This window comes from Ziziphus jujuba, chromosome 11 (genome assembly GCF_031755915.1).
Source record: "Ziziphus jujuba cultivar Dongzao chromosome 11, ASM3175591v1".
NCBI lineage: Eukaryota > Viridiplantae > Streptophyta > Magnoliopsida > Rosales > Rhamnaceae > Ziziphus > Ziziphus jujuba.
The window spans coordinates 826,348-844,966 of NC_083389.1; the positions used below are offsets into that span (position 1 = coordinate 826,348).

Below are 18,619 nucleotides of genomic sequence, written 5' to 3' on the forward strand. Positions count from 1 at the left end.
AGGAGAGCACTCATCTTGGGGTGGGCTTACTACTTAGATGCTTCCAGCAGTTATCCACTCCACACTTGGCTACCTAGCATTTACCGTGGGCATGATAACAGGTACACTAGAGGTACGTCCTTCCAGGTCCTCTCGTACTAGGGAAAGGTGATGCGAATCCGCCCAAAACCATACAACCGACAACCCGCTGAGGTGCCGATCCGTTATAGATGAAGGTGGGACCGATCACTAGAGCCCTAGCCAAGAAGTTCAAGGACAATCTTGTTGTCTTTATACAAGGAATAAGTCATAGTCAAGAGGGTTTGGCCATATATAAAGAACGAAGGCCTGTTTTACTCATACAAGTAATAGAAGCCAAAACGGGCCGGGTGGCGATTTTGGTACATTTTGGAGTCCAAGAAGCATGAAATGGTTCGAATGCTTTATGGGTTCAATACATATGCCTAAGCGGTCATGGAATCATGTTAAAGCAGCCTCAAATGCAATCAAAAAGGGCTTGTACAGACAGCATCAACAATTTGGCCGAATTTGCTATATTGCTTGCTGACTTTACTGTATTTTACTGTATTAGCCTTTTCTTATTTTTCCAAGCCTAGGTAACGTGTGGGACTTCATATTCAGCTTATTTGGCATCCTACAAAGCATCTAGAAGTTGATTTGGAGCTTAAAGATGTCAAAGATTGATCAAAGTCAACTTGATCAAAAGGCTAGCATTTTTAGTTTCCTAATTTGTTTTTACCTTTTATTTTAGGAAACTACCATTACTTTTTGGCTTTTATTTATTTATTTTCTAGACACAAAACTTTAGGAAGGTTTTTATTTTATTCTTTCCATTGTAAATTAATTAATTCCTAATTTAATATAAAGGAATTAATTAATCACACTTAGATTAGGAAAGAAAGTATAGTTTCGGCCAACTAGGTTTCTTTATGTGTGGTGGCTGGTTTTCTTTATTTTTAGGGTTTTATTTCATGGATTTGTAGCCTATTTAAGGGCTTATTTTTCAATATGAAGGGAACTTTGATTTGATTAAGAAAATACTTGTGAGATTAATTATCTCTTTGTTCTTTGAGAACACCTAAAACACCATTAGAGAATTGGTTGTTTTAGCAAGGTAAAATTAGATCCTAAACCTTCTAGAACTCATGATGTTATGTGTTTTAAGTACCAGGGAGGAGGACACATTGATAGCCAATGCCCGAATAGAAGAATCATGGTGTTAAAGAGCAATGGCGAGCTAGAATCGGAAGGTGAAGAAAGTGAGGATGAAGCCAAGCAAGAAGAGGAGGACTTGGAGGATGAACCTGAAACCTTGCAAACATCCAATGCTGAATTAAACTTGCTTTCTAGGAGAGTACTTGCTGCATTCAAAGATGAGGATGAAATTCAAAGAGAGAACATCTTCCACACCCGATGTGAAGTTCAAGGTAAGATTTGTAGTATGATTATTGATAGTAGAAGTTGTACTAATGTAATAAGTAACCTTGTAGTTGATAAATTGGGCTTAAAAACAATAAAACATCCTAAACCATAGAGATTATAATGGCTTAATGATAGTGGTGAGATGAAAGTAAACAAACAAGCCAAAGTAAAATTTAGTATAGGTAGATATGAGGATGTAGTGTTATGTGATATTGTACCCATGATTGCTGGACATATACTATTAGGTAGGCCATAGCAATTTGATAAAGATGCTACTCATTTTGGTCGAGAAAATAGTATTGTTTTCAAGTTTAAAGGGAAGAAGTTCAAGCTGGAACCATTATCTCCTAAAGAGGTTTACAAAGACCAATTACAAATGCAACAAAGGAGAAAAGCCGAAAGCTCAAGGAAAAAGCAAGTATGGCACCAACGGCTTCACCATTTTTTCAAGAAGGTAAGAATGAGGTTGCTGATCAAGGTAAGGTTTCTAAGACTCATATTGAGTGGAAAGATCAAGGAAAAACCAAAAGAGAGGGGAAAGAAAGTGGAAAAACCGAGAGATTGGAGAAGGAAGGGAAATCCAAAGGTTTGTGCCAATCCAAGGGGGAAAAAGAAAAAGAAAGAAAAGAAAGGTCAAGTAGCAACTTTTATTTGAGTTTTGGGGATATTAATAAGGTTATTTAGTGAAAGAAACCTTTGCTGGTCATGAATTATAATGAAAATTATTTTAATGAGCAAACTAACTTTGAAGAACTTGAATTACCAAGTTCAATGATTTCTCTTTTGAAGGAATTTGGAGATGTCTTCCCAAATGAAATTCCAAGTGGAATACCATTCAATCAAGAGGGAAACGGTGAGCTTGCTGTCCAAGGTAAGTCTTCTAATACTCAGGTTGTGTGGAAAAATTTTATTAAAACCAAGAGTGAGAAATTTGGTGCAAAAGCCCAGAGTGAGGAAGGTGAGATGGCCATGAGTGGGAAAGGAAAAGGAAGACAAGAATGGAAAAATATGAATTTTTATCATAGATTTGGTGATGTTAATAAAGTAATTATGAATAAGAAATCATTGCTGACCATGAATTTTAAAGATACTTATTTAAAGATGTCTTTATTGCATAGAACTTTATCTGCATTGTTGAGAGCTTTACTTAGTGGCAATTTGAAAATTTGGGAAATATTGTTTGCTAACTTTAAAAAGTGTAATTTTTACCATAATGAGCATGTATTTCTAGATTTTGTTGTAATAGTGTTTGACCCAGGAAAGTTGGTTTGGTTGCACTTACGAAAGGAAAGGTTTCCTAAACAAAGAAAGTCAAAGCTCATGCCGCCTATGGATGGACTTTTTCAAGTTTTGGAGCGGATAAACGACAATGCCTACAAACTTGATCTATTGGGTGAGTATAATGTTAGTGCTACCTTAAATGTTGCTGATTTGAGGACAAATCCTTTCCAAGAGGAGGGGATTGATGCGAATTCGCCTGAACCCATACAACTGACAACCTGCTAGGGTGCCAATCCATTATGGATGAAGGTGGGACTGATCACTAGAGCCCTAGCCAAGAAGTTCAAGGACAATCTTGCTGTATTTATACAAGGAATGAGTCATAGTCAAGAGGGGTTGGCCATATCTAAAGAACCAAGGCCTGTTTTACTCATACAAGCAATAGAAGCCAAAACGAGCCGGGTGGCAGTTTTGGTACATTTTGGAGTCCGGGAAGCATGAAATGGTTCCAATGCTTTATGGGTTCAATACATATGCCTAAGAGGTCATGGAATGAAGTTAAATGAGCCTCAAATGCAATCAAAAAGGGCTTGTACGGACAGCGTCAACAATTTGCCCCAATTTGCTATATTGCTTGCTGGCTTTACTGTATTTTACTGTATTAGCCTTTTCTTATTTTTCCAAGCATGGGTAACGTGTGGGACTTCATATTCAGCTTATTTGGCATCCTAAAAAGCATCTAGAAGCTGATTTGAAGCTCAAAGAGGTCAAAGATTGATCAAAGTCAACTTGATCAAAAGGTTAGCATTTTTGGTTTCCTAATTTGTTTTTACTTTTTGTTTTAGGAAACTACCTTTACTTTTTGGCTTTTATTTATTTATGTTCTGAAAAAATAACTTTAGGAAGGTTTTTATTTTATTCTTTCCATTGTAAATTAATTAATTCCTAATTTAATATAAAGGAATTAATTAATCAAACTTAGATTAGGAAAGGAAGTATAGTTTCGGCCAACTAGGTTTCTTTATGTGTGGTGGCCAGTTTTCTTTATTTTTAGGGTTTTATTTCGTGGCTTTGTAGCCTATTTAAAGGCTTATTTTTCAATATTAAGGGAACTTTCATTTGATTAAGAAAATACTTGTGAGATTAATTATCTCTTTGTTCTTTGAGAACACCTAAAACACCATTAGAGAATTGGTTGTTTTAGCTTGACTTATCAATAGGTTTTCCATCCCTTATTGTGGCGTCTACATTATACCAAGGTTTCTAACCATAGGTTGGTTAGGGGTTGAGGTCAATTATATTAGAACTTGAACTTAATTAAGATTTGGGCTGATATAATACCGATTTAGGAGCAGGTCGTCCTAGGTTCGTATCAAAAGGTCCTCTCAATGATGTTGTGAACCCAGGTCATGTACCGCTTTAATGGGTGAACAGCCCAACCCTTTGAACATACTACAGCCCCAAGTGGCGAAGAGCCGACATTGGGGTGCCAAACCTTCCCATCGATGTGAGCTATTGTTGAATATCAGCCTGTTATCCCTAGAATAAATTTTATCCGTTGAGCGACGGCCTTTCCACTCGACACCGTCGGATCACTAAGGCCATTCGTATTGCGAGAATCCTTAATTCATGAGTTGTATGGAGGGACTTACGTCACCACAAATAGAGACTAAAGAAGTGTTGGATTCAAAGTTGGTGTTAAAGATTATAAATTGACTTATTACACTTCTAACTATGAAACCAAAGATACTGATATCTTGGCAGTGTTTTGAGTAACTCCCCAACCTGAGGAAGCAGGGGCCGTGGTAGCTGCTGAATCTTCTACTGGTACATGGATAAATGTATGGACTGATAGGCTTATTAGTCTTGATCATTACAAAGGTCGATGCTATGACCTTGAGCCCGTTGCTGGAGAAGAAAATCAATATATTGCTTATGTAGCTTACCTCTTAGACCTTTTCGAAGAAGGTTCTGTCACTAACATGTTTACTTCCATTGTGGGTAATATTTTTAGGTTTAAGGCCCTGCACACTCTCGGTGTGGAGGATTTGTGAATCCCTCCTTCTTATACTAAAACTTTCCAAGGACCACCTCATGGCATCCAGGTTGAAAGAGATAAATTAAATAAGTATGGTCGCCCCCTATTGGGATGTACTATCAAACCTAAATTGGGGTTATTTACTAAGAATTACGATCGAGCAGTTTATGAATGTCTTTGTGGTGGACTTGATTTTACCAAAGACGGTGAGCAAGTAAATACCCAACCATTTATGCATTGGGGAGACCGTTTCTTATTTTGTACCGAAGCCATTTATAAAGCACAGGCTGAAACAGGTGAAATCAAAGGGCATTACTTGAATGCTATTGCAAGTACATGCAACGAAATGAAATAGGTAAAGTGTTACATCTGTCTAGTGGAGATCATATTCATGCTGGTATTGTAGTAGGTAAACTTGAAGGGGAAAGATACATCACTTCAGGCTTTGTTGATTTACTACACGATGATTTTATTGAAAAAGATTGAAGCCGCGGTATTTATTTCATGCAAGATTAGGTGATGCGAACCCGCCCGAGCTCACACCACCGATAACTTGCTAGGGTACTGATCCGATACGGATGAAGACTGGACCGATCACTAGGGCTCAAGCTAAGAGGTTTAAGGATAACCTTGCTGCCTTTATCCAGAAAGTAATTCATTCTCAAAAGGGCTTGTCCATACCTAAAGATAAAAGACCTGTTTTAAGCATCCAAGTGGTGGAGGCTGATACATCGGATACCCATACACCAGACATTTTATATCGGACCCTTGCCTTGGACATCGGACCCTTGCCTCGGACATCTGATCTCGGACTTCGGACATCAGATGTAACTTAGCTTGGACAGACACCAGTTAGCTCAGCCAGACACAACTTAGCTCGGACAGACATCAATTAGGTCGGCTAGACACAAGTTAGCTCGGACAGACATCAGTTAGCTCGGATAGGCCATAAGTTAGCTCGGACATCAGGCAAACATAAGTTAGCTCGGTTGAAGACATAATTCAGCCTAGATGTCAAAGTCAACTCGTTACCTAATTTGCGATTGACTTTCTTTCTTTTTGGGTTTTTTATTTATCTAGTTCTTGGACAAATAACTTTAGGAAGGTTTTTATTTTATTCTTTCCATTGTAAATTAATTAATTCCTAATTTAATATAAAGGAATTAATTAATCAAACTTAGATTAGGAAAGGAAGTATAGTTTCGGTTAACTAGGTTTCTTTATGTGTTTGGCCGGTTTTTCCTTGGGTTTTTGGGGTTTATTTTGTTTCTTTCAAAGCCTATTTAAAGGCTTATTTTTTCAATAAGAAAAAAAACTTTGATTTGATTAAGAAAATACTTGTGAGATTAATTATCTCTTTGTTCTTTGAGAACACCTAAAACACCATTAGAGAATTGGTTGTTTTAGCTTGACTTATCAATAGGTTTTCCATCCCCTATTGTGGCGTCTACATAATACCAAGATTTCTAACCATAGGTTGGTTAGGGGCTGAGGTCCATTCCATTAGAACTTGAACTTAATTGAGATCCGAGCTAATATAATACGGGTTTAAAAGCAGGTCGTCCTAGGTTTGTATCATTTGGTATCAGAGCCAAATTTTGTTCAGGTTTGATCTATCTTTATTTACTTTATTTGTTTTTGTGTTATTCTAAAATTTTAGCATTAGGTTAAGGTTGCTTCTATCATCATATACGTTCTGCATCTTAAAAAAAAAAAAAAATCATTCCTAGTTGTATTAGGATTTCCTAGTTTTATCGTATTTTTGTTTCCTAGTTTGTTGGTTGTTTTTCATCATTGTTCTTGTTAATTTTGGTTTCTATTGATTTTTCTTTGCTGTTTTAATCTTAAATATTTGCATTCATCTATTAAAAAAAAAAAAAAAAGGAGTTTGCGGCAACATTTAAAAAAAAAAAAAACTGCATATTTGTGTTTATTTGGAGGTCACGGGTTTGGTGTTTGTTTTGGAGTTGGAATTGCAATTTTGGTAATTATTCTTTCTACTGCAGTTGTTTATGTTCTGTGAGTGAAAAAAAGAAAAAAGAAAAGGTAAAGCCGAATAAAAAAAAATGAAGAAAAATATTTCGGTTTGTTGGAGTTTGATTTGTTTGTTGGAGCTGCCGGTTTTTTTGATTATTTATTCAATATTTGAGTTGTTGGGGAATTATTTTGCTGCTGGATATTTGGATTTTGGGTGCTTAAATTATTTAGATTAAAATTAGTTAAAGGAATTGATACAAAACTTGAATTACAAAGAACAACAACCAACAACTTTTCTATATTTTTGTTCTCTTTGATTCTTGGTCGTATTTGAATTTCTTTTTCTAGAATTTTATTCTTGAACTCATAATATATTACCATCTGGTCCAGTTCTTCAAAATTCCAAAGTTTTCTCATTAATTTGCTTTATGTTTTCTAGGAAAACCGAAAATAAGCATTTTCATTCTGTTCGGTATTTGTTTATTTTTGCTTACTGTTTTGTTGATAAGTTTAATTAAAACATACTAGTGATCTAATTGCTGTTTTTTGGGTGTTTTAATTAGAACTTTGAGATAAATCATTGAGTGGAAAAAGGCAAGAGTGTGTGAGCTTAAAAGAGGGTAAAAGCCAAAACAAGTGTGCAAACACAAGTGTCGAGTCCTTATTTGAGTGAAACACGTAAGGGAGTGAAATTTGTAAGGTCCTATTTTATTTATATTGCATTATTATTCTAACATGGCAGATTCTAGAATATGAAAAGGAGATTCACCCTTGAGGATCAATGAGGAAGAGTCCATAGCATTCCATGGCGATGCCCGAGCTACCAATAGTGGAGACCAAGTGGACATGAGAGCTGTTTTGGAGTCAATACAGTGGGTTAATGCTCAAGTTGAGCATATGAATGAAAGAATGGGAAGGCTAGAAGCCTCATAAGGAATGGTGAACATAAGAAATAGGCAAGAATTCCATGGAGGACGAGGCCGAGGACGAGGAGGTCGCAAGAGACCGAGAGAGGAATTTGATGAGGAGCCATTCAATGGAGACTTTGAGGAACGCATGGACGAAAATTTTGCTGTCCAAGATAGAGCTGGCCCTGGAAGATATAGGAGGGAAGATACAGATGATGATCTAGGGAATATCAAGCTAAACATTCCACCATTCATGGGTAAAAGTGATTCGGAAGCATATTTGGAGTGGGAAGAAAATATGGAGATGATTTTTTACTGCCACAACTATTCGAAAGGTAAGAAGGTAAGGTTGGCAGCAATGGAGTTTGGACATTATGCACTCCAATGGTGGACCAATGAGCAAAATACCAGAAGGAGAGTTGGTGATGATTTAATCTCGACATGGTGTCAAATGAAAGGAGCCATCAGGAAACAGTTTGTGCCAACCCATTACCATAGGAAACGGTTTGTGCCAACCCATTACCATAGGCTTTAATCTTTGTCTCAAGGAAGTAGGTCCGTGGAGGATTATTACAAAGAGATGGAGATGTTAATGATGAGGCTGAATATGAATGAGGATAGGGAGGCAACAATGGCAAGATTTCTTGGAGAGTTAAACCGTGACATTGCCAACCAACTTGAGTTACAACAATACTTGGAATTGGAGGAGATGTTGCATGTAGCAATTAAGCTAGAGAACCAATTCAAGAGGAGAGGTGTTAGTACACGGTTTGGCGGAGTCTCTAGCAGTGGAAGGACAAGTTCAAGTGGCTGGAAAAACAATTCTACTTATGAAAGCAAGCTGAAGCCGAAGCTTGGTGAAGAAGCTACGAACCGGCCAAGAAGAGAACTTAAAGCCGAATCTGTCCAAGCCATTAAAGGTGAGGTAAAATCTGAACCTAAACCTCAAAAGTCAAGAGAAATTATTTGTTTCAAGTGCCAAGGAAGAGGACATATAGCCAGCCAATGCCCGAATAGAACGATAATGGTAATTAAGGGTAATGGAGAGGTGGAATTCGAGAGTGAGGCTAATGGGGCTGAAACCGAGCAAGAGGAGGATTGCAATGAAGATGAAGCTGAACCTGTAGATACATCTAATGTCGAGTTGAGCTTGGTTTCAAGGAGAGTACTTGCTATCTACAAAGATGAAGAGCAGATACAAGGAGAAAACATCTTCCACACTCGCTGCAAAATACAAGGTAAAATTTGTAGCATGATTATAGATAGTGGGAGTTGTACCAATGTGATAAGTAATCTTGTAGTTGATAAATTAGCCTTAAAAACAATTAAAAATCTAGAACCCCTATAGGTTACAATGGTTAAATGATAGTGGTGAGATGAGGGTAAATAAACAAGGCAAAACAAAATTTCGTATAGGTAGATATGAGGATGTAGTCTTATGTGATATTGTTCCCATGATTGCTGGACATATACTACTAGGTAGGCCATGGCAATTTGATAAAGATGCTACTCATTTTGGTTGAGCAAATAGTATTATTATCAGGTTTAAAGGGAAGAAGGTCAAGCTAGAACCATTACCTCCTAAAGAGGTTTACAAAGACCAATTACAAATGCAACAAAGGAGAGAAGCCGAAAAGTTCAAGGAAAAAGCCAGTATGGCACCAACGGCTTCACCACCCTTTCAAGGAGGTAAGGTTGAGGTTGCTGACCAAGGTAAGGTTTCTAAGACTCATATTGAGTGGAAAGATCAAGGAAAAGCCAAAAGAGAGGGGAAAGAAACTGGCAAACCCGAGAGCATGGAGAAGGAAGAAAAATCCGAAGGTGTGCGCCAATCCAAGGGAAAAAAAGAAAAAGAAAGAAAAGAAAGGTTAAGTAGCAACTTTTATTTGAGTTTAGGGGATATTAATAAAGTTATTGAGTGTAAGAAACTTTTGCTGTTCATGATTTATAAAGAAAATTATTTTAGTGATCAAACTAACTTTGAAGAACCTGAATTGCCAAGTTCAATGATTTCTCTTTTGAAGGAATTTGGAGATGTCTTCCCAAATGAAATTCCAAGTGGACTACCACCTATTCGAGGAATAGAACATCAAATTGACCTTGTTCCAGGGGCTGCCATACCAAATAGACCAGCCTATAGGAGCAATCCCGAAGAAACAAAGGAGCTGCAAAAACAGGTAAGTGATTTGTACCTAAAAAGGATACAGTTGTGAGAGTTTAAGTCCATGTTCTGTTCCTGTTTTGTTGGTACCTAAAAAGGATGGTTCTTGGAGAATGTGTGTTGATTGTAGGGCTATAGATAACATCACCATTAAATATAGACATCCCATTCCTAGATTAGATGATATGCTTGATGAGTTGCATGGTGCTTGCATGTTTACAAAAATTGATCTTAGGAGTGGTTATCACCAAATTAGGATGAAAGAAGGTGATGAATGGAAAACCGCATTCAAAACTAAATATGGGCTGTATGAATGGTTAGTTATGCCTTTTGGGTTATCCAATACACCTAGTACTTTCATGAGGCTCATGAATCATGTAATGCGTCCATTTATTGGTAAATTTGTGGTTGTTTATTTTGATGACATTCTAATATATAGCCGAAATTTGGATGACCATATGGAGCAACTTAGGCAAGTTTTACAAGTTCTTAGAAAGGAAAGATTGTTTCCTAACATTAAAAAATGTGAATTTTGCAAAGATGAGCTTGTGTTTCTAGGATTTGTAGTAAGTGCTGCAGGAATCAAAGTTGACCAAGCTAAGGTGAAAGCAATTCAAGAGTGGCCGGTTCCTACTTTTATCACCCAAGTGAGGAGCTTTCATGGCTTTGCAAGCTTTTATAGAAGATTTGTCAAGGATTTTAGTACCATAGCAGCCCCATTGAATGAAGTTGTCAAGAAGAATGTCAGCTTTAAATGGGGGGAAGTACAAGAAAAATCTTTTAATTTGTTGAAAGAAAAATTGTGTAATACACCTTTGTTAGTTTTGCCAAATTTTTCTAAGACTTTTGAAATTGAGTGTGATGCTTCGAGTGTAGGTATTGGAGCTGTCTTAATGCAAGAAGAAAGACACATAGCCTACTTTAGTGAAAAATTAAATGGAGCTTCCCTAAACTACCCGACTTATGACAAGGAGATGTATGCTTTGGTGAGGGCTTTGGAGACGTGGCAGCATTATCTCATGCCAAAGGAGTTTGTGATTCATACGGATTATGAGTCTTTAAAGCATATCAAGGGCCAAGGAAAGCTCAACCGAAGGCATGCCAAGTGGATTGAATTTATTGAAACCTTTCCATATGTGATCCGCTACAAAAAAGGTAAAGAAAATGTGGTTGCCGATGCATTATCCCGAAGGTATGTACTCTTTTCTACCTTAGATGCTAGATTGCTTGGATTTGAACAATTGAAAGGACTTTATAAGCATGATAGTGACTTTGCAGAAATCTTTAGAACCTGTTTGAAACATGGATTTAATAAATTTTACATATTTGAGGGATATTTGTTTAAAGAAAACAAACTTTGTGTGCCTAATTGTAGTATTAGGGAATTATTGGTTCGGGAAGGACATGGGGGTGGTTTAATGGGTCATTTTGGTGTTTTACAAACTTTATCCTTGCTGCAAGAATATTTTTATTGGCCTAACATGAGGAGAGATGTTGAGAGAATTTGTGAAAGATGTTTGAAGTGCCGAAAAACAAAATCAACGTTGAAGCCGCATGGATTGTATAAGCCTTTGCCGATTCCTACTTATCCTTGGGTAGATTTGTCTATGGATTTTATTCTTGGGTTGCCTAGGTCAAGGACAGGTAAGGATTCAATATTTGTTGTAGTAGATAGGTTTTCTAAGATGGCACATTTTATTGCATTTAATAAAACTGATGATGCATCCAATATTGCTAATTTATTTTTCAAGGAAATTGTGAGATTGCATGGAATGCCAAGAACTATTGTTTTAGATAGGGATGCTAAGTTCTTAAGTTATTTTTGGAAAACTTTGTGGGCTAAATTAGATACTAAGCTTTTATTTTCAACTACTTGTCATCCACAAACTGATGGACAAATCGAAGTAATAAATAGAACCTTGCCTGCATTGTTAAGAGCATTAATTAGTAGAAATTTAAGAACTTAGGAAGAATGTTTGCCTCATGTTGAATTTGCATATAATAGGTCTTTACATTCAGCAACTAAATTTACTCCATTTGAAATTGTTTATGGTTTTAATCCTTTGACTCCATTAGATTTAACACCTTTACCTTTAAGTGAGCGTGCTAATCTAGATGGAAAACAAAAAGCTAATTTTGCAAAGCAGATTCATGAGAAGACACGAGCAAATATTGAGAGGAGGACAGAGCAATATGCAAAGGTGGCTAATCAAGGCTGAAAATCAACAGTGTTTGAACCTGGAGATTGGGTGTGGCTGCATTTAAGGCGATGGTCCTTTTCAAGTTTTGGAGAGGATAAACGACAATGCCTACAAACTTGATTTACCGGGTGAGTATAGTGTTAGTGCCACCTTTAATGTTGCTGATTTATCTCCTTTTGCTGTAGGTGATGACTTCGATTTGAGGACAAATCCTTTTCAAGAGGAGGGGAATGATGCAAACCCGCCCGAGCTCACACCACCGACAACTCGTTGGGGTACTGATCCGATACGGATGAAGACTGGACCTATCATTAGGGCTCAAGCTAAGAGGGTTAAGGATAACCTCGCTGCCTTTATCTAAAAAGTAATTCATTCTCAAAAGGGCTTGTCCATACCTGAAGATAAAAGACCTGTTTTAAGTATCCAAGTGGTGGAGGCTGATACATCGGATACCCATACACCGGACATTTATACCGGACCCTTGCCTCGGACATCTGATCTCAGACTTCGGACATCGGATGTAACTTAGCTCGGACAGACACCAGTTGGCTCGACCAGACACAACTTAGCTCGGACAGACATCAGTTAGCTAGGATAGGCCATAAGTTAGCTTGGACATCAGGCAGACATAAGTTAGCTCGGTTGAAGACATAATTCAGCCTAGATGTCAAAGTCAACTCGTTACCTAATTTGCGATTGACTTTATTTCTTTTTGGGTTATTTATTTATTTATTTTCTGGACAAATAACTTGAGGAAGGTTTTTATTTTATTCTTTCCATTGTAAATTAATTAATTCCTAATTTAATATAAAGGAATTAATTAATCAAACTTAGATGAGGAAAGGAAGTATAGTTTCGGCTAACTAGGTTTCTTTATGTGTGTGGCAGGTTTTTCCTAGGGTTTTTAGGGTTTATTTTGTTTCTTTCAAAGCCTATTTAAAGGCTTATTTTTTCAATAAGAAAAAAAAACCTTGATTTGATTAAGAAAATACTTGTGAGATTAATTATCTCTTTGTTATTTGAGAACACCTAAAACACCATTAGAGAATTAGTTGTTTTAGCTTGACTTATCAATAGGTTTTCCATCCCCTATTGTGGAGTCTACATTATACCAAGGTTTCTAACCACAAGTTGGTTAGGGGTTAGGGTCCATCCCATTAGAACTTGAACTTAATTGAGATCTGGGCTAATATAATATGGGTTTAGGAGCAGGTCGTCCTAGGTTCATATCATTAGGTCTCTCTGGCACGTGTTATCCCTATGGCTTCAGGCGGTATTCATGTTTGGCATATGCCCGCTCTAACCAATATCTTTAGAGATGATTCCATACTACAGTTCAGAGGAAGAACTTTAGAAAACCAGTGGGGAAATGCGCTCGGTGCCGTAACTAATCGCGTAGCTTTAGAAGCATGTGTACAAGCTCGTAATGAGGGACATGATCTTGCTCGTGAGGGTAATGAGATTATTCGTGAGGCTAGTAAATGGAGTCATGAACCAGCTGCTGCTTGTGAAGTATGGAAGGAGTTCAAATTTGAATTCAAAGCAATGGATACTTTGTAATCCACTAATTACTTGCTGTTCATTCTCTTAATTGTAATTGAAATTAAACTCAACCTAATCTTTTAGTAAAAGGATTTAGCCAAATACAAAGATTTTATCAATTTTTGATAGATACAGACCCATCTAGATATACAAGATCTTAAATACAAAATATAAGGCGAAACAACTTAAACATTTCTGTTGTTGTATTGGATCCACAATTAATCCTATGGATCCTTAGGATAGGTGCATCTTTTTATTTTTTATATTATGTATTTTAATTATCATTTTTGTAATTATATTTTTATTTTATATATTATTATATCTTGTTTATATATTATCATACTTGCCGTTTTAGAACATGGATCGAGTCGAGTATCACAATTTCTTCTACCCATCCTATATATTGTCCTTTTCATTCTATGTTGGAATAGAAACTGATCAGTAGGCCAGATTTTACAAAAAAGGGTTCTTCATATTCATACGAGAAAAAACTTTTTCTTTTTCTGATGTGAATTTGACACAACATGGAGGAACCCGCTACTTGCTATTTATAATATAAAAAAAGCATTTTTCAATTATTTTGAATTGAAAAAAGATTTCATCCTATTTTATCATATATAGAGAAGAGATATTCTGGATTCTTGCAAGGGATAATCACTTTTTTTTTCAATATCTACTTGTTACTAATTAATAATCCTACCGATTGGATTTATATGCTTATTCTGATTCTAAATTCTAATCGAAATATTCAAATGATTTTTATCAAATGACTATTCATTTATTGTATTTTCATGTAAATAGGGGCAAGAAAGCTCTATGGAAAAATGTCGTTTCGATTCGATGTTGTTTAGGAGAGGGTTAGAATATAGGTGTGGGTTAAGTAAATCAATGGATAGTTTTGATGGTCCTTTTGAAAATGAAAATACCCGTGTAAATAAAGATCCGATTATAGATCATATGAATAAAAAAATTCCTAATGGAATTAATAGTTACAGTAATGTTGATAATTTAGTGGGTGTCAGGAGGTACATTCGAAATTTCATATCTGATGAAACTTCTTTCTTTAGGGATCATAATAGGGACCATTACTCCATATATTTTGATATTGAAAATCAAAATTTTTGAGACCGACACCGATCATTCTTTTCCAAAAAGTTCTTTTTATAGTTATGCGAATTCTATATCTAAAAGTGACAATCCTCACTATTATCGTTACATGTATGATACTAAATATCGTTGGAATAATCACATTATTAATTGCATTGACAGTTATGTTTGTTCTCAAATCAGTACTGATCATTATATTTTAAGTAGTGGTGTCAATTCCATTGATAGATACATTTATATTTACATTCGTGGCGAAAGCGATAAGAGTAGTAAAAGTGGAAGTTCCAGTATACGAACCAGTACGGATGATAGTGCAAAAACTCTAAGAAAAAGAGAGTTCGTGAGAGCTCTAACAGAGATAAGAAAAAGAAAAAGGGATTTAGAGAAAGCTCTAACTCAAGTAAAAGAAAACAAATTAAAACTAAATAAAATTTTAAAAGAAAACAAATTAAAGAAAGCTCTAGCTGAAATAAGAGACAGAAAAAGTGATTTAGAGATAACTAAAAAATACAAATATTTATGGGTGCAATGCGAAAATTGTTATGGATTAAATTATAAGAAATTTTTTAAACTTCAAATGAATATTTGTGAACATTGTGGATGCCATTTGAAAATGACTAGTTCAGATAGAAAGTTCGTTGATCTAGGTACGTGGGAGCCTCTGAATGAAGACATGGTCTCTAAGGATCCCATAAAATTTCATTCGTAGGATGAACCTTATAAAGATTGTATTGATTTTAATCAAAGAACGACAGGATTAACTGATGTTGTTCAAACAGGCATAGGTCGACTAAATGGTATCCTATAGCAATCGGGGTCATGGATTTTTAGTGTATGGGGGGTAGTATGGGATTGGTAGTGGGCGAGAAAATCACATGTTTGATTAAGCATGCTACCAATAAATTTTTACCTCTTATTCTAGTGTGTGCTTCTGGAGGAGTAGGTATGCAAGAAGGAAGTTTGAGCTTGATGCAAATGGCTAAAATATCTTCTACTATATATTATTATCAATCAAATAATAAGTTATTCTATGTATCAATCCTTTCATCTCCTCCTACGGGTGGGGTGTCAGCTAGTTTTGGTATGTTGGGAGATGTCATTGTTGTTGAACCAAATGCCTACATTGCATTTGTGGGTAAAAGAGTAATTGAACAAACATTGAATAAGACAATACCCGAGGGTGCACAAACGGCTGAATATTTATTCCATAAGTGCTTATTTGATCCAATCATACAACGTAATCCTTTAAAAGGTGTTAAGAGCGAGTTATTTTAGCTACATGCTTTCTTTCCTTTGAATCAAAAAATGAAATCAAAAATAAAATTAAGGAGAGCCATATATCTTTATCCTTAATTTTATCCTTAATTTAATATTCAATAAATTATTAAATTTAATAAATTCAAAAATTTATTACTTGTTTTGTGGTAACCAAGTAGTTATTTAGTTTCTAGGAAGCAAAGTCAAATTTCCAAGAATGGATTTTTCTTTGGTAACATAATATTGAATGGGAAAAAAAATACATGCGGATACTTTTTTTTTTTATTGATAGCCCTGATTACTAGTCAGGTCAGGAAATCTCAATCAAACAAAATAAAAAGAGCAAATTCTGTCTCTTTCATCCATGAAATTGGATGAAGGGGTCCTGCATCTTTCTATATCCCTAAAAAATCCCCGATTTTTACTAAGAATCTCTTTTGTCGGATCGTATTATAATGAATTTTTTCGTGAGGGGAAAACCAAAAATGAAGAATAAAGAAAATAATAAAAAAGTGAATTATCATACATATATTGCATGTAGAAAGATGAATAACCCAATTTATTTACTTATTTTGTTTACATATTTACACTTTTGATTTACATTAATTATATTATATAAGTACTTAGTGATGTGATTTCGCCCGAGCCCGCTCAACCGATAACCTGCTGGGGTACTGACCCGACATGGATGAAGACTAGGCCAATCACAAGAGCTCAAATTAAGAGATTTAATGACAACCTGGGAGCATTTATACAGGGGGTAATCAATCTCAACAGAGCTTGTCCATACTTGAAGATACAAAGCCTATTCTAAGCATCCAAGTGGTGGAAGCCGATGCGGACCCGGGTAGCAGTTTTGGTGCAAATATGGACAACGGGCAGCATGAAATGGTTCCAACTCTTTATGGATTCAATATGTACATATGCCTAAGAGGTCATGAAATCAAGTTAAAGCAGCCTCAAATACAATCAAAAAGGGATTGTACGGACAGCATCAACAATTTGGCCGAATTTGTTGTATTGCTTGCTAGCTTTACTATATTTTACTGTATTAGCCTTTTCTTATTTTTCCAAGCATGGGCAATGTGTGGGACTTCATATTCAGCTTATTTGGCATTCTAAAAAGCATCTAGAAGCTGATTTAGAGCTGAAAGAGGTCAAAGATTGATCAAAGTCAACTTGATCAAAAGGCTAGCATTTTTAGTTTCCTAATTTGTTTTTACTTTTTGTTTTAGGAAACTACCATTACTTTTTGGCTTTTATTTATTTATTTTCTGGACAAATAAATTTAGGAAGGTTTTTATTTTATTCTTTCCATTGTAAATTAATTAATTCCTAATTTAATATAAAAGAATTAATTAATCAAACTTAGATTAGGAAAGGAAGTATAGTTTCGGCCAACTAGGTTTCTTTATGTGTGGTGGCCGGTTTTCTTTATGTTTTAGGGTTTATTTCGTGGCTATGTAGCCTATTTAAAGACTTATTTTTCAATAAGAATACAACTTTGATTTGATTGAGAAAATACTTGTGAGATTAATTATCTCTTTGTTATTTGAGAACACCTAAAACACCATTAGAGAATTGGTTGTTTTAGCTTGACTTATCGATAGGTTTTCCATCTCCTATTGTGGCGTCTACATTATACCAAGGTTTCTAACCATAGGTTGGTTAGGGGTGGAGGTCAATTCCATTAGAACTTGAACTTAATTAAGATCCAGGCTAATATAACACGGGTTTAGGAGCAGGTCGTCCTAGGTTCGTATCATTTGGTATCAGAGCCTAGTTTTGTCCAGGTTTGATCTATCTTTTTTTGCTTTATTTGTTTTTGTGTTATTCTGCAATTTTAGCATTAGGTTAAGGTTGCTTCTATCATCATACATGTTCTGCATTTAAAAATAAAATAAAATTGATTCCTAGTTGAATTAGGATTTCCTAGTTTTATCATATTTTTGTTTCCTTGTTTATTGGTTGTTTTTTTTTTTCATCATTGTTCTTGTTAATTTTGGTTTTTGTTGATTTTTCTTTGCTGTTTAAGTCTTCAATATTTGCATTCATATATTCAAAAAAAAAAAAAAGAAAAGAAAATTCCAACAGATATTAAAAAAAAAAAAAAAACTGCACTTTTGTTTTTGTTGGAGGCCACGGGTTTGGTGGATATTTGGTGAGGAATTGCAATTTTTGGTGTTGATATTTGCTGCTGCAGTTGTTTTATGGTCTGTGAGTAAAAAGAAGGAAAAAAAGAAAAAGAAAAAAAAAATAAGAAGGCTGAATATAAAAAATATATATACATATATATCGGTTTGTTGAAAATTGGTGTTGAAGTATGTTGCTGGAAATTTCTTTTAACTGCTGCCTTGTTGGTTATTTATTCCATATTTGGAGTATTTGGAGAGTTATTTTTGCTGCTGGATATTTGAGTTTGAGTGCTAAATTACTTGGATTAAAATTAGTTAAAGGATTTGATACAAAAACTTGAATTACAAAGAACAACAACCAACAACTTTTCTATATTTTTATTCAATTTGATTCTTGTTCGTATTTGAGTTTATTTTTCTAGAATTTTATTATTGAACTCATAATCTATTACCATATGGTCCAGTTCTTCAAAATTCCAAAATTTTCCCATTAATTTGCTTTATTTTGCCTAGAAAAGATGAAAACTAGGTTTTGTTGAGTTCTTTCGGTATTGCCTACTTTTTGCTACTGTTTTGTTGATAAGTTAAATTAAGACATACTTGTGATCTAATTGCTGTTTTTTGGGTTTTTTAATTAGAACTTTGAGATA

At 35.3% G+C, this 18,619-nt stretch overlaps 2 pseudogenes; both read left to right on the top strand.

The window, feature by feature from the left end:
- The first annotated feature begins 4,272 nt into the window (after nucleotides 1–4,272).
- LOC132799883 (ribulose bisphosphate carboxylase large chain-like) lies at nucleotides 4,273–13,488 on the top strand (annotated as a pseudogene).
- Nucleotides 13,489–14,286: 798 nt separating this feature from the next.
- On the top strand, nucleotides 14,287–15,852 carry LOC132799852 (acetyl-coenzyme A carboxylase carboxyl transferase subunit beta, chloroplastic-like; annotated as a pseudogene).
- The last annotated feature ends 2,767 nt before the right edge of the window (nucleotides 15,853–18,619 follow it).